Source organism: Malus domestica, chromosome 17 (assembly GCF_042453785.1).
Source record: "Malus domestica chromosome 17, GDT2T_hap1".
NCBI classification, from domain to species: domain Eukaryota; kingdom Viridiplantae; phylum Streptophyta; class Magnoliopsida; order Rosales; family Rosaceae; genus Malus; species Malus domestica.
Window position 1 is genome coordinate 21,510,502 of NC_091677.1, and position 14,573 is coordinate 21,525,074.

Below are 14,573 nucleotides of genomic sequence, written 5' to 3' on the forward strand. Positions count from 1 at the left end.
TGGCTCGTTACTTGTTCTGTAGAGATAATGTCTGGTTCAGATTGTGTTTATTCGTACGACTGTTTTATTAATCCTTCCAAAATCAGAATACAGTACAGTTTACGCTGTTGTAAAGCGTTGAAGTAAAGACGCCATACGTATTGCACTGAGAAAATTGTGAACTCATTCATAGCAGTCTTTCTACTTGATCATTCATCGCAACAAATGCCGAACTTGAAGGCTGCATTGTTTGGTCATTCATCGCAATAAAATGGGTCCAACTCCGTTCAAGTAGTTCTTGAGGATCCTTGAAAAGGTTTAAATTGTCACCGTATTGGTTTGGTACTGAAGTGCTTTTATAAAAAGTAGGTATAAAAAAAAACCGAGTTCAAAAAGGTGTTTGGTAAACACTTAAAAAACAACTTATTTTTATATTTTTGGATGAAAAAAAAGCTGAAAATGTGAAGCAACAAAAATAAGCTAATTTACAGCAGAAGCAGTTGTTTGGAGTGATTTTTGAAATGGACTAAAGTTGTCGCTTATCACGAAGTATTGCAATCATATCCATTGACGAAGTTTGATTGCCAGTTTGATCACTTTATTGATTTGATATGTTGAACGTGAGATCCTATATAGATCAGCGAGTCATATTAATGGACTAGGATTCTCTTCTCTCATTTTTCTATCTCCTTCCATCTTCTCTTCTCATATTCTTTTATTTTGTCTTTCTTTTGCTATATAAAATTAATATTAAATGTTGACTTGGCTTAACTGTAACGGTTCAAATAGGAGAGGAGGGAAGGGGAGGGAAAAATGGGGAAGAGAATCCTACTCCCATATTAATTGGGTCATTTTGACATAAAAATCTCATCAATTCAATGGGGAGTAGACGTTCAAACAAGGAAAATATATAAATTGATATAATTTCAAAACCTAAGAGTATAGTTATTTAGTACTACGATCTAGTGATATTTCTCTTCACTTAAGTGAGAGGTCTTAAGTTTGATTCTCATCGAAAGCGAATTTGAACTACATTATTGTTAGTTCATTATGAGGCAGTCCACGCCCTTTCTCCCTAAGGGTGAAATATGAAAAATTAGATCATGTCCCAAACGTCATCAGAAAAGTGCAGTAAAGTATAGATAGATTTTAGCTTTTATATTAGTACCCCACAATATGTTTAATACACCCAACATTAAAATTTAATATGCAATAGCAATTTTGGCCTCATAAGGTTTAAAAAATAATAATTATTTACATACGCTCCAAATTACTTTTAACGTGTATAACCCAAGTTCTATCTTTCTTCTTCACCCCTTAAAACCATACTCACCCTTCTAGAACAAAACCCTAACTAATGAAACTACAAACACGTTAATTGAAAAAAAAAACATGAAATCGACATTTTAGAAGCTTCAAATGAGGTAAGATTTAGTTTATTTATTTATTATTGTTTTAGTGATTTCAATGACATCGACATGCCTATAGCTGATTTCTCTTAAAAAAAAGTATGATTGATGATGAGAATCACACACCTAATAAACCTTAGCCATATCTGATCACAAGGATCCCTAGATCAGATACCATGGCTGCCATAATTTTTTTGCGTTATAATTTATTTAATTTTAGAAGCAGCGTAATAGCCTAATCTGTTCCTCTAATTCAATGATTTAACAACTCAATACATTCCCTTGATTCGACCATATGAAAAGAAGAGGATTCATCATCATCCAATGTCACTGCAGCTACTATATATCAAGCTCTACATTCCTATGGCTGCCATATTTGTTTCGATTTTTTTGTTTTTTAACTTCCTCATCTTCCTCATCCACTGCTGCGAAAATCATCTTTCTCATCTGCTGACGTTGAATACCCACAACCTTCCACCTCTTTCCATAGAGCAAATAGGATCACAAAATTGAAGGGATAAAGAAATATGAAGGGATAAACACATGCAAATAGAATCAAATAATTGTTCGCAACACATCGTTCAAATATTGAGGGATGTAGGATGATAGTATTTAGAATTATATGAAGGCATAGAGAATAGAAGAGATCCGGATTCACCGGATTCACTCCGGCCTTCGGAAACCATCAGACTAAAAGTGTATTCGAATCACTTTAATAGAGAAATTAGAAAAATTCCAAAATCACACCGGCTTCAGTATCACACCGAAGTTGTCTAGGATGACTAAGAAATAAATTCTGTGGATAATAGCTATACAAACTGTTATTACTTTATCTAATATAATTTGGATTAGATTTTACTAGCGCTCTAGATGATCATGCGAAATTTATATTGCTAATTTAGATAATTCTTTTGTCCATTCTCTTATTTTCCTTTTTGAATTGATTAACTGCAAAAGCTCTACTTTAATTTGAATGTTATAGTCGAAATCACCAAGTCTTCTAATGATTCTAACTGAAAAAGTTCTTCTATTCTATATTCTTCTAAAGAAGTCTGGAGTATAAATATCCATCTTCTGAGATGTTTAATCTGATTATCATCATAGGTGCAATGAGTATTATATTTTGGTTCTGCACTCATAAATTTGAAGTAAATGCTTGAGTCGTTTAGTTGTAAGTCCAACTCGATACTTCTCATTTTTTTTTTCTCAAATAAGTAATATCTTAGTAATAAGAAAATATCTTACTTGAGTTTTAATGAAAATTTATCTAGAATTATTCTTTAAGTGTTCTTATTACTAATATAACCACAGTTCATGAAAATTCCGGCACCTTTCATACATGTTCTATTAGCGCCTAAATAGACCTAGACAAAGCTTATTAGCAGCAATGGTCATTTTAAGGTAAAAGACTCGGAGATATTAGTTGTGCAGAAAAACATAACCGATTGATTTTCGTAAGAACAAAAGAGTAATACAAGGTCAAGATTCATAAAGATTAATTAAGTATTCATAGCACTCAAGCAAAAGTACTTCGTTAAAACAAGAAAATTATATACAGAGTTTACTGAGGATTTTCTCTTTCGGGAAGTCCCTTGAAAAGCTAAGATTTTACAAACTTACCTTAAAAACACTCCTGAAAGACACACGTTTTGGGTGGAATTCAGAAGATTTCAAGTAAAGTTACTTGCTATGAATTCTAAACATCTGCTAATGCAAAATCATCCTTTATTTATATCGTTGAGGAGTTCACCGAGAACCCATCTCTCAACCACACAGACCAAAGTGATTTCCACGTAAGGTAGGAATCAGAAAATAATAAAATTTTATTAACAAAGAAAATGATAAGATGCCACAGCCTGGCAAAGCAAAAGGAAAGAACAAAAATATGCCACGAGACTCAGATTTTTAACATGTTGTTTAATACTCATCACCAGCCTTTCTGGAAATACAGATAGGAGAAAGTCCTGATCTGTGTAAGGAATGATTAAGGAATCTAAGGAATCTAAGACCCCATAATCTAAGAGTAACCCAAAAGTGATTGGCAAGGTTATAACCGAAGAAATTCTAAATGGTCTAAATTATGATAAATTAATAGTTGCTTTCGTGAAAAAGAAGGGGAAACTACTTGAGGGTGAAACATTTTGTTTGATTATATGAACATTTATTTCTGGTATTGATCTAGGGTGATGGGCTAAGTAATTCAATGCGGAAAAACAATATCCACATTTAATTCTTTCTTCAGATAAATATATTGAATATCTTTTGGTAAATTCTTAATCTTTTCTCTCATATGGAAGTTTGTATTGTTAAAGTTAATTCCTTGCTTCTGTTTGCTGTCTAATTTCTGATGTCCTTTTATGTAATTTGTAACGTTTTTCAGTCGACTCAATTCTGTGTAAAAGGGCTGACTGTTGCCTTTATCAGTCAACCCATTCTCTTTATCAGTCGACCCAATTACTTCAGTCGGCTTATGTATTGAGCCATATATATCAGAAATATATGAATGAAAAGATCAGATCTCTGTTTTTATAAAAAGCATCATCCCTCTGTTTCCAAAGCACTTTGTTTCTTTGATTTTCAATCTTTATCATTTTATTCAAGTTTTATTAATGATGAAAGATTGTCTAAATACCAACATGGTATCAGAGCCAATCTGATCAAAGAGTGGGGCGTTTTTTTATTCTCAAAAAGGGGGAAAATTCTAAGTGAAACCCTATAATCAAAATTTTTCAAATTCATGGCTGGTTCAAGTAGCAGTGGTGAGATTCGAACTCCTATCTTTAGTGGGTGAACCACGACTTCTGGAGGACAAAGTTGAGAACAATTTTTGTATCTCATGATTTGTGGAGCTTGATTGAAGATGGCTATGTTGCACATCTAAGTACTGTGGTTTTGACAGAGACTTGATGAGTAGATTTTATATTATATATTTTACCCTAATCTTAGTATATTTTGGTTAATATTTTGGAAGAATTTTGATACTTTGAATTGTATTTTCAATATAGGACTTTCGACTTCCTCTGGAGCAAAACAGGACCAAATGGACGAATTTTGGAGTAATTCCAGTTGGAGGACGTTCGTTAGTCACTTATCGTGATCGTATCAAAATTTGGGATTTTTCGACCAAGCGGTTATTTTCTGGTGATAAAATAAAGAAGCGGTGCGCAGTGCTGGAAAATGACGTTTTTGGGCTTAAATTGCGTTTTTGGAGTCCAAGATGACCTCGGATGGGTTCGTGGCCTTCTGGAAAAGTGTTCAACATATCCCAAACATTAAATCTAGCTACATTGGGCCAGTTTTGGAGCAGCTTATGGGTCAAAACGTGGCTGTTCAGATTTTAGACGAATTTTATCATTTAATTTAGGGTTATGTTTCCTAAGTTTTTTTGGGGGGATTATTAATTTTTAGTTTCCTAGGGTTTGGTGGAGGCTGAGCAGATATATTGCTTGGCCGTCTACCATTTTTCTTGACGTTTCTTTTATGCAATTTTGGAGACAGAGATATTTGTTAGGGTTTTGGAGACTTTTTACTTGAAGGTGTTTTCAATCATTTTCTTGAATATATTTTCTATGATTTCAATTATGAATATGGGGAACTAATTTCTATTGCTAGGGCGAAACCTTGAGCCTTAGCATGAATATGTGATTTTTATTTAATTGCTTATAATTGATTGCATGCATACTTTGAATTGTTAATCACCGAGATAAAAAACTATCTAATTGTCTTAATGCTTGATCACCATTAGGATCTTTAGAAAAGTAATTTGATGCAATTTTGGTCGGAAGGTTCCCTGAAATTGATGCTAGCTTCTTGTGATTAATAATTGTAATTTCACTTAGGATGAATATCGCGTCTTAAGGATTGCATGGTTTTTCAAAGGATTTTCATAAAGCATAATGAGTCTTTCATGTTCAAATTTGATCCAAACGTCCGGACGGGTTGCATGTTAGATATACGTTCTATGTTGGAGGTTCCAAGTAGAATATGAATTAGGAAAATCTAACCTTCAAAGTGGCATGTATAGATCATAAGTAATGGGTAAAAATTCATAGGATTGTTAGGTGATGGTAGAACCCTAGTGCTTTCTTAATTTTATTCTCCCAAAACTGTTTTCTTCTCTCTAGCTCTAATATTGTAGATTGTTTATTTTAATTCATTAATTTCGTTTTTATTTTAATTAGGTTATAAAATCAATCACCTCAACTTCTATTTTACAATAATTAAATGAAATCTGATTAGTTTCGAATTATTTAATAGTCCCTGTGGAGACGACCTTGCGAGATCCGTTTATACTACAATAACCTTGTGATTCTTGCAAGTAAAATAGGAGATTTAAGCTCGTTCACATGAGTAGTAAAATCCCTATCAAGAAAATGGCGCCGTTGCCTTGGATTATTTAAAATAATCCCTACGAATCAGATTTTCAATTAGTTATTGCTGTTATATATATATATATATATATATATATATATATATATATATATATATATATATATATATATATATATAATTTCATTTTTATTTTATTTTTACATATTACAATAGTACAGCAGTGCAGATTTCATAAATCTGTGCATGGTCAGCACCCGTTCAGCAGTGCAGAAATTGATTCCACTTGATCCAGAACTTGAGCAGAATCTAAGGAGGAGACGCAGAGAGCAAAATTTGCAACGGGTTCCTCCTCTGCAGGGAATTTTTCTACAGTCTTTAAATTCTGAAGACCTGCACAGCAAAGAAAAAATGGCATTTGTAATTCCAGAAGCTGGTCTACCCCTGGGTGATTCACTAACAGCTCATACCACAAATATACCAAGTTGCATTACTTATCCGGCAGTGGAGGAAGGGTCTGCATTTGAAATAAAGCAGCACATGTTGAATATTCTACCTACGTTTCATGGGTTATCATCTGATGATCCTAACATGCACATTGCAGAATTTTTAATGGGGTGCAAAAACATTTTGGTAAGGGGATTTTCAGCCGAATCTATTAAGCTGCGTTTGTTTCCATAGACACTAAAAGATCAAGCAAGGAGATGGCTCCTCACACTCCCATCTGGAAGTATTAGTACTTGGGCCCAACTCAGTGAAAAATTTTTAAACAAGTATTATCCGGCTTCTAAGACTCTTGACATGAGAACTCAGATTTTATCTTTTGCCCAAAAACCAAATGAGGAGTTTCATGAGGCGTGGGAGCGGTTTAAAGAGTTGATTAGAAAATGTCCACATTCGGGTATTAACACTACTGATCAAATGCACATATTTTTCAGAGGGTTGAATATGACTACAAAAACTCTTGTCAACGCTTCATGCGGAGGTTCGTACAAAGATAAAAATGCACAAGAGGCTTGTTTGTTATTTGAAAAAATGGCAGCAGATACTCAGCAGTGGGCAGTTGAGCAGCCACAATCTAGATATGTTTTTGAGATGTCTAACGGCTCTCCGTATGTTACAGCACAAATTGAAAAAATGGAGAAAAGGCTTGATGCAAAATTTGACATGTTATTACAGAGAATACCAAGTTCCCAGGTTGCTGTACAGTAGCCCTTACAAGCTGCCTGCAGCATTTGCAACATGATAACTCACGATTTTATGAGCTGCCCACATAAAGATGTTTCTCCAAATTTTACAGCAGAGCAGGTTAACGCATTTAACAATTTCCAGCGCCCCCGATATGACCCGTATTCTAATTTCTACAACCCAAGTTGGAGAGATCATCCTAATCTAAGGTGGGACAAGGAACAACACACTAGGCCTTAATTTCAACAACAGGTACAGCAACCTGCTGCACCTAAGGCTGCTTGGGAGGTTGCAATTGAAAAATTAGCAAATACTACCACTCAAGAAATTCAAAATCTACAGGCAACAGTGAAAAACATGGAAAAACAGATGGGGTAGATTGCTTTGCAGGTTTCTGGGAGGGCAGGTGGTACATTTCCCAGCCAAACCGAACCAAATCCAAGGGGAGGTGCAGATTGCAAGGCAGTTAGAGTTCTACGTTTCGGCAAAAGTTTTGATAACAGGGATGAAAATTGCATTCAAAATTCGCGGGTGGCTTCACAGCCAAAAACAGATTCGGGGAATGTTGAAAAATCTGCCAATTCGAAAGATTCTGAACAATCATTGAACAGTTCCGAAAATGGTGCAGATATTGTTGTGGATCGTGTTTATGAGCCACCTATACCTTATCCCGAACGGTTGAAGCCTAAAGTTAAAGATCAACAATTGACAGATTTTATGAAGACTTTGTCTAAGGTTCAGATTACTCTGCCGTTAATTGATGCCATAAAAAACATTCTGTCTTATGCCAAGTTTTTTAAGGATGTTTGCACAAAGAAAAAGAAGCTCGTTGATTTTGAGAAAGTGATTCTTACAGAACAGTGCAGCGCTGTTCTGCTTCACAAGTTGCCCCGGAAGAAACAAGATCCAAGGAGTTTTACAATTTCATGCACAATTGGAAATTCTCATTTTAAACGTGCTTTAATTGATTTAGGTGCTAGTATTAATTTAATGCTTTTTTCTGTTTTTCAGAGACTGGGACAAGGAGAAATCAAGCCTACATCAGTTATTCTACAACTAGCGGACCGTTCAGTTGCTTATCCAAGGGGTATTATTGAAGACCTAATTATTAAAGTTGATAATCTCTATCTTCCTGCGGATTTTGTGATTTTGGATATGGATGAAGATATGCAAACACCGATTATTTTGAGACGCCCCTTCATGGCAACAGCTAGAACATTAATTGATGTAGAGGCTGGAACACTTACACTTAGAGTGCAAGATCAATATGTTGTGCTCAGTTTGTTTGAAGCTACTAAAAGGCCAGGTGATGTGCATGATTGTATGCGTGTTGATGTGCTTAACAGCTTATTACATGCTGAAATTATGCCACGTTTGACATCTGATCCATTGTTAAATGTGTTGCATGGGTTTGAGAATAAAAATACAGAAGATGAAGAGGTTTTTGAGTATGTTTCTACTTTGGAAAGTGTTCCTTTTCAACCCCCACGTTGGAGGCACGTTTTTGAGAGTTTGGGGGAACCCAAAAAGCTGTTGCAGCCTTCTAAAGTACAGCCACCTAAACTGGAGTTAAGAGTGCTTCCAGAATACTTGAAATATGCTTATTTGGGTACAGATTCTTCGCTGCCAGTTATTATTGCTGCTGATTTATCATCAACAGAAGAAGATAAACTGTTGCGCATTTTAAGGAGTTATCAAGATGCAATTGGCTGGACTATAGCTGACATTAAAGGGATCAGCCCTACAATTTGTATGCATAAAATTTTAATGGAAGATGGAGTAAAGCATGCAATTGACGCTCAACGTCGTTTGAATCCAATTATGAAAGAAGTTGTTCGTAATGAAGTTATGAAGCTTTTAGATGCTGGGATGATCTATCCTATTTCATATAGTAAGTGGATTAGTCCAACTCAAGTGGTGCCAAAACGTTCTGGTATTACAGTTATGAAGAATGATAATAATGAACTTGTGCCTACTCGTTTGACTACTGGGTGGCGTATGTGTGTTGATTATAGAAAGATCAATGCAGGCACTCGAAATGATCATTTTCCATTGCCATTCATTGATCAAATGTTGGAAAGGTTGGCTGGTCGTGCCTTCTATTGTTTCTTGGATGGCTATTCAGGGTACAACCAGATTCCAATTGCCCCTGAGGATCAAGAAAAGACAACCTTTACTTGTCCTTTTGGGACTTTCGCATATAGAAGAATGCCTTTTGGTTTGTGCAATGCACCTGCCACATTTCAGCGTTGCATGATGAGCATATTTACCGGGTTAGTTGAACATGTAGTTGAGGTATTTATGGATGACTTTTCTGTTTTTGGGGATTCTTTTGACCAATGTTTGCAGAATTTATCTCTAGTTCTTGAAAGGTGCATTAAGACCAACCTGGTTTTAAATTGGGAAAAGTGTCATTTCATGGTTAAGCAGGGAATTGTCCTAGGCCACTTGATTTCTAACAGGGGTATTAAAGTTGATAAGGCTAAAATTGATGCAATTGAAAAGTTGCCACCCCCAACAACTGTTAAGAGTGTTCGCTCTTTTCTTGGCCATGCCGGGTTTTATAGATAGTTCATCAAGGATTTCTCCAAGATTAGCCGACCATTGTGTAATTTATTGACTAAGGATGCACCTTTTGTTTTTTATGAAGCTTGTTTGGAGGCCTTCAAGAAGTTAAAGACACTCCTTACTACAGCACCCATTATTGCAGCACCTAATTGGAGCCTACCTTTTGAATTGATGTGTGACGCATCAGATTATGCAGTGGGAGCAGTTCTTGGACAGCGGAAAGATAGGCTTCCCCAAGTTATTTATTATGCTAGTCGAACCCTCAATAATGCACAACTAAACTATGCAACCACAGAGAAGGAATTGTTGGCTGTTGTTTTTGCATTGGAAAAATTTCATTCGTATTTAGTTGGGGCTAAAGTGATTGTTTATACAGATCATGCATCTTTGAAATATTTTTTGTCAAAAAAAGATGCTAAGCCTCGATTGATTCGTTGGATTCTTTTATTGCAAGAGTTTGACTTAGAAATCAAAGATAAAAAGGGTAGTGAAAATGTGGTGGCTAACCATTTATCCAGATTAATTGTTCCCACAGCTTCCGAAGAGGATTCCCTACCATTAAGGGAGAGTTTTCCAGATGAACAGCTATTTGCAGTCCAATTTCGTACACCATGGTTCGCTGATATTGTTAATTATTTGGTTAAAGGTGTAGTGCATCCAGATTTAACGTTGCAGCAGAAAAAGAAGTTTTTATCAGATGTCAAGCATTATTTATGGGATGAGCCATACCTATTTAAGTATTGCCCAGACCAGATTATTCGCAGGTGTATTCCTGAAGCCGAACAGGAAAGTGTTTTGAAGTTTGCTCATCATTTTGCTTGTGGGGGACATTTTAGGAAGAAAAGAACATCAGAGAAAATTTTGCAAAGTGGGTTATTTTGGCCTACACTTTTTAAAGATGCACATAAATGGTGCAAGGCTTGTGATAGGTGTCAAAGAGTCGGCAACCAGTCCAAAAGGAATGAGATGCCCCAACAAAGTATTTTAATTGTTGAATTATTTGATGTTTGGGGTATTGATTTCATGGGACCATTTCCATCTTCCCATGGGAACCACTATATTTTAGTTGCTGTAGAATATGTTTCTAAATGGGTCGAGGCCATTGCAGCACCAACTAATCAAGGATCAGTGGTCCTGAAGTTCCTCCAAGGGGTTATATTTCTGCGTTTTGGAATTCCACGCGTTATTATTAGTGATGGGGGGAAGCATTTTATTAATAAACCGTTTGCTAATTTGTTGGCAAAATATGGGATTAATCATCGTGTGGCTACACCTTATCATCCACAGACATCTGGTCAAGTGGAAGTTTCAAACAGAGAATTAAAACGCATTTTGGAGAAAACAATTGGTTCAACACGTAAAGATTGGAGTTCAAAATTAAATGATGCATTGTGGGCCTACAGGACAGCTTATAAGACTCCTATTGGGATGTCACCATTTCTACTCGTTTATGGGAAAGCATGTCATCTACCTATGGAGCTTGAACATAAGGCTTACTGGGCAATTAAAGAGCTAAATTTTTCGTACAACTCAGCTGGGGAACAACGTAAATTGCAGCTCAATGAGCTGGAGGAAATTTTTCAGGGTGCTTATGAAAGTTCTCGCATCTACAAGGAAAGAACTAAGGCGTTTCATGATAGTCAAATTTTACGAAAAGAATTTCAACCAGGACAAAAGGTTCTGCTATTCAGTTCACGGCTAAAGCTGTTTCCAGGGAAATTGAAATCTAGCTGGACTGGGCCATATTTGGTTACTAAAATCTATTCTTATGGGGCAGTTGAAATAACTAATGAGGCTCAAGGCAACGCATTCAAGGTGAATGGTCACAGGCTGAAACCATACGTGGAGTCACCGTTCGATACTGCATACGAGTCTTTGACTCTGAAGGAACCAGTGATCTAGCCACCGGACTTCCGCAATGTCTAGCTACAGACTTCAAATAAAGCGCTAATTGGGAGGCAACCCAATTTTTCTAAACTCTTTCCTCATTTTAATTTTCGTTATTTTCACTAACAAAAACACAAAAAAAAAAAATATATATATATATATATATATATATATATATAATAACGAAAAAAAAATGAAAAATTCAAAAAATGGAAGATTGCAGGTTGATTTTATTTACCCAGTGTATTTGATTTTATTTATTTATTTTTTTAACGCATATTGGTTAATTGCAGGTTGCAAACGTGAAAAATAAGTGAAAAATAAAGCGCGTCCTATGCTGGAATCCTGCACCCAGCAGCAAGTCTAACGTTCACATCAAACCACATCTACACTATGCTGGAAATTTAAAGCAGTCAACATAAAAAGTCATTCACAGATGCAAGTTTGGGGGTGATTGTTGCAGATCCAGCACAAAAACAGAATTTAGAGCAGTTAATTTTCTGCAGCTCAGTTTTGCGATGCATGGAGGAAGCACAATTAAATCACAAATCCATACACCACAGAACTGAGTACAGTTATTATTACCAGATCTACAACAACTACACTTGCAGGGATTCGAATTTTACCTCCTAGATGCACCGATCTGGGTCATGCGGCTTGTGCTGTTTTCAGCCGTTGAGCTTGTGTGTTTACTTCTGTTTCCTTGGCTCTATCATGGATCCACATACCCTGCACACAGAGCAACACAATGAACCCATGCTAGGACATAACTATCATTTTTACAAATCAGACTCATCCCAACCCCGGACTAGTTTTACCTTCATATGGGAGGTGGATCTGTGCTGTCCGAGCTGTCCTGTTCTCCCTTTGTTCCGTGACCAAATTGTTGTCCTGCACAGTTCACAACAGAAAGACTAATGACACTTTGATTTTCATGATCCATGTTATGTATCACTTAAAACACACAACATTGTGAAAGTCATTCTAGGTCTGCAGGTATTATCCATTTTGTTTATTTGTTCATCAAATCTGGAGTCCTCTACGTTTTATGTTTTCCCTTTTTCTTGGTCATATGAATTGTTTTTATTTCTTATTCCTTTAAGTCCACCTTTGTCATATTAATTTTAGTCCGTATATTGTTCGTCTAATCCATGGTAAAACAAGAATATACATGATAGGGTTTTTGCTAACATTTTTTGGAAGAACTTTTGATGAAATTACTACTGACATTCGAACAAGTGCAGGGATGCGTGTTATACCTTCAATATCGACAGATCGAGAACATGTGCCCACACACAAATTACACATAAAAGCTGAAGGGGTTCAGGTTTCCGTAGAGACAAGCGCGTGGTGTAGATCGGCTCAGATTTGCAACTATTGGGGGTCCTCACATCGATAAAACGTCATGCATGTGTTAGATCTCGCTGCCTTTCACTCATACACATAAATCTGAAAATGAAACCACAAGATTTGAGCAGAGATTTACCTTCCTGAACATCAGTTTTTCCACTCATGTCGTCATGGTTGCGTTCGAGAAACACGGAGGTGTGTCGATCGCTGGGCTGTTGGTTGCAGCACGGATGCAACATTTCGCGAGGATGAAGAAACAGAGAAGGAGGGACAAATGTGGAAGAAACTGAGAGAGGGCTGAAAAATAAAAAAATAAAAAATAAAATGGAATGGTTGTATAAAGAGGGATGAAAGCACACAGAGCTTTTCTTCCGTTTGTTTACTGAGAGAGACTGATCTTGCGTTTCTGAGACGCCATGAGAGAGAGAGATGCAGAGATGAAATGGGAGCCATGAGAGAAATGAAAGACTTCTTTCAGTCTCTATTGAAATGTGAGAGACTTGCGGTTTACAAAGCCTTCAGAAAAGTAAAGTTGATCTTAACCGTTCCATTCGAATCCTATGGAAATCCCCTGCCTGATGCCTGACACGTGGGTGCATCCTCAGTTTTTATGCTCCCTAGGACACGGTTTGTAGAGAGAGGAGAGAGCCGTTTGGGCTCTGTGTTTGATGACTGACAATTTTTTTTTTTTAAAATCTGCATGCCAGCTGCATGCCTTTCTAAAAAGGGGATCCAATGTTTTAAATTTTTGGTGCACGCCTGTTGTGCCCATGGGCTTGGCGCGTGGTCTGCCTGACTGACATCCTTTCCACTTGCATGCCAGCTGCATGCCTTTCAAGCAAAGGAATCCATCGTTTGCCATGCCATGCTAGTTTCCAATGCAAGCCTAGGTGCATTCTTTTCATCTTTATTTTATTTTATTTATTTTGTTCCTTGTCCTGTCGTTTTGGTCATTTCTTTGTCCTATTTTTGTACTTATTCATAGCTTTAGTTGGTGTTTGTTTTAATATTTCGTTTTCTTTGTAAAGTTGTTAATTTATTTTCTTTTATTTTTCCACACCTTGAGGACAAAGTGTGACATAAGTTTGGGGGTGGGAAATAACATTTTTGGTTTTTAATTTTTTGTGTCAGTTAAAATTTTTCATTCTATTTAAGTTAATATCCATATATTATTTTAAACGTTAGAATAAATGGACATGGTAAAGATTAATCCCACATTAGAGTCTTTGCTATTTATCGTTACTTAGACACTAATTCATGAATTATCCTTTGAACTTTGCACATCACACCAACATGGTTTGTGGGGAGTGAGATTGAAACACTTGCTTTTAGTCTAAGTTTATTTTTAATTTTTAATTTTTGTTTTAAGTAAAGTCAGTTATTATTGAGAATAAAGTAATAATTGTCTCACCCGAGGTTTTGCCTAGTAACCGGGCCAGTCCTGCCTAATCAGCAGTGATTCTCGCGTCAAACAGTAGAGTTTTGGCATGGGGCAGGGTGATTAGTTGGTTTCATAGCCTTTTCAGCTCGGGTTAATAAGTCCTTCGGGGTGTTCTACACCTAGTGCCCTAAAGCCCTAGTGGTTTGGCAGTCATTGACCTAAAGCTCGCTACATGGGTTGGATTGAAAGCTTAAGTGAACCGACATTGCACGACCACTACTGTTACTGAAAAAAAAAATGTTATAATTGAAAAAAAAGAAAAAAGAAAAATAATTATATTTAATGAGAGTATGTGTGAAATAAAGAAGGACGAGAGGTAAGTGTTTTTAGTCAAGTCTCCTTAATTATGTTGGTTCACTTTACACCAAAGGAAGTTTGTGAATTCTTTTCTAATTGATTCTAAATGGCTTAGACTCTGTGGT

The 14,573-nt window shown here is 36.2% G+C and overlaps 2 long non-coding RNA genes and 1 other non-coding gene across 3 annotated transcripts; all 3 read right to left on the reverse strand.

Moving 5' to 3' along the window:
* Nucleotides 1-1,471: 1,471 nt before the first annotated feature.
* Nucleotides 1,472-3,101, reverse strand: LOC139193838 (uncharacterized). Its single transcript, XR_011578343.1, has 2 exons — nucleotides 3,009-3,101; nucleotides 1,472-1,868 (listed from the first exon to the last, which is right to left on the reverse strand). It is a non-coding gene; the product is annotated as an uncharacterized lncRNA (long non-coding RNA).
* A 2,808-nt stretch (nucleotides 3,102-5,909) lies between these two features.
* Nucleotides 5,910-13,301, reverse strand: LOC103423294 (uncharacterized). Its single transcript, XR_003770989.2, has 4 exons — nucleotides 12,620-13,301; nucleotides 12,179-12,251; nucleotides 11,987-12,089; nucleotides 5,910-6,110 (listed from the first exon to the last, which is right to left on the reverse strand). It is a non-coding gene; the product is annotated as an uncharacterized lncRNA (long non-coding RNA).
* On the reverse strand, nucleotides 6,516-6,620 carry LOC114822814 (small nucleolar RNA R71). The gene has a single exon (XR_003771006.1). It is a non-coding gene; the product is annotated as a small nucleolar RNA R71 (small nucleolar RNA).
* Nucleotides 13,302-14,573: the final 1,272 nt, after the last annotated feature.